The sequence below is a fragment of the Pollachius pollachius genome (assembly GCF_949987615.1).
Source record: "Pollachius pollachius genome assembly, chromosome: 5".
Classification (NCBI taxonomy): Eukaryota; Metazoa; Chordata; class Actinopteri; order Gadiformes; family Gadidae; genus Pollachius; species Pollachius pollachius.
This window is the reverse complement of record NC_136938.1, coordinates 22,036,530-22,039,029: the sequence shown is the minus strand read 5'-3', so window position 1 is coordinate 22,039,029 and position 2,500 is coordinate 22,036,530.

Here is a 2,500-nt window from a genome sequence, read left to right as displayed (position 1 = left end):
AAGGAGTCAAACTACCAGTCGGATGAGAGTCTGTCCGAGGATGAGTGTTAAGGCAAGAGTGCGTGAGTTAGTGAAAGGATGAGAGAAAGGGATGATGAGAGAGAGATAGAGCAGGGAAGAAGGTAAAGAATATGAATATGAGAATATATATCTATTGTGCTACTCTACTGTTGATGCGTGTAAAGCATCAGCAGATGCAAAACACATATTAGTTTGAATTTATTAGCACTTCTATTTGTGTGGTAGTACATTCATGAGCCTTTACTAGTCGTTAGAGTCTCCCTGTGCAGAATGGCCATATTATACTGCCCGTTTGTCAATAAAACACTCTATATCTTTATTTTATATAAATATACATCCTTTTTGTTGTGGGGACCCGGGTTCAAACCCCCTGCTGCATTTCCTGTTGACTCCTTATAAGGGTGTATCCGCCATGTCCTCGCTCCACCCGACAATGCAGCAGGAGGAACAACCCTTGTCATTCATAAATCTGATTCATTTTCTCCCTTGCCTTCTTCTCCCCAAGGTTCTTTTTGCGAGGGGGTAGTGGGCGCTGCGCGTAAAAGTACAGAACAAATATTTAAAAAGGTTAAGGAAAGAGGAAAAGGAGATTGGAAATTTATCCACCACCACTACCGGCACCACCACCTCCCTCCACCACCTCCCTCCCTCTCCCCTCCTCTCCCCTACACCACCCACTATCCTCATTTGTCCTGTAGGGCCCGACCAAACTGAGTCCATGATTTCACAACGATTAGCGCAGGAGGGATGAAGAGAGATGAGTGGCCGATGGAGTCGGGGTGAGGGGTGGGGTGCGTGGGGAGGTGGTGGAGGCGTTCAGAGATGTACCGGGGCAGCATTAGCTATTAATTACAGCGGGAGGGCAGGGAGGGGGGGGTTCCAGGGGGGGCCGCCGTCCCCTAGCCTGTGGACCTCCAGGGCTGCTGCCGCCGCTGCTTTAACCGGCGAGTCAAGGTGGTTAAAACCAGTTTGGTTTTTGTGGAACACATGTTGGATCACTTTTAAATATATTCCCACTCAGAGACATCGACACTCTATGGGAATTGAGTGCAAATGGATGGCAAGTTTTAAGACATGGACACATCTGTAAGCTGCTTCTAAGAGAAACACACTTGTATTATTGCACAGTAATGTATGTTCTTGGAGTGGAAACACATACATCTCCGACCAATGTATAGTATTTCCTTAGATGACATAGAACTACAACTCCCAGATCAAACATCTCCATTTCTCGCCCTCTCTTTGTTTGCATGTTCTAAACACTATCCTGTATTTTTCTCAATTCTAAATGTATTTTTGGTTGTTATATTTATTTATTTTTATTTATTTCCCCCCCTGCTCCTCTGTACTATGAATAAATCGAGTCCATCCCGGACATGAAAATGTCAAATACCTAAAATACACCTAGGCTAAATAGCGTATTAATTTTTAATGCCCCCTCATCCTATGCTGCTATTCTCATATCAGGGCCTGTCTGCCAACAGCTGTTGCTGGCTCTCAGGCTGGGAATTTATCATCCATCTCGCTAAAGGAGGGCAGAGCAAGGCAGATAGAGTGAGGCAGAGCAACTGCGAGAGAGAGAGAAAGAGAGAGAGAGGAAGATAGCGAGAGGAGAGAAATAGATGAGATTTGGAAGACATTATTCGGAAAAAGACAAGGGAGCAAAAGAAGGGGGGAGGGTTAAAGTCATGTGTTCCCGGGTCTCTACCTCCTGTTTATATCCTCCACATCCCCTGCAACTTTTTTTTTCCCTCGCTTTTTTTCCCGCGTCTTGTACCCGACATTTGATATACGGCGGAGATTCAATTACACTAATGCCTAACATAAATTCTTCAATATTCGTCCATATTGGTTTCTTCACCCGCCCCCACCAACCCCTCCATCTTTTTATTTTTCTCTGCTGTTGTTACCCTGGGTTACACTGTGCAGACAGCCCCGCCCCAAGCAGTATGATATACATAAGGAACAATAAAGGTTGGTGGCGTGCGGTGACATTGACGGTCGCCGTGGTGACATTGGGAAGCGTCGCAGAGGGAACCAAGGGGAGCGGGTGCAGAATGACACCCATGTGCGTGTGTGTGTGTGTGTGTGTGTGTGTGTGTGTGTGTTTTTAGGTGGCATGTGGCAGATGATTATCATAGATTATCACAATCCAGATTGTTACAAGTTCTGTCGGCGCGCATGGCAACACTGTAGCTGCGCAACTGCCATTACGTGTGTGGGTGTGTGTGTGTGTGTGTGTGTGTGTGTGTGTGTGTTTGTGTGTGTTTGTCTGTGTGTGTGTGTGTGTGTGTGTGTGTTTGTGTGTGTGTGTGTGTTTGTGTGTGTGTGTTTGAATGTCTGTGTCCGTGGCTCTGTGTGTGTGCGTGTGTGTGAACATGCATGTGTGTGTGAGAGAGAGAGAAAGGGAGAGAGAGAGAGAGAGAGAGAGAGAGAGAGAGAGAGAGCAAGAGGCGGGGTGTATTCAAGACAGGGGGCC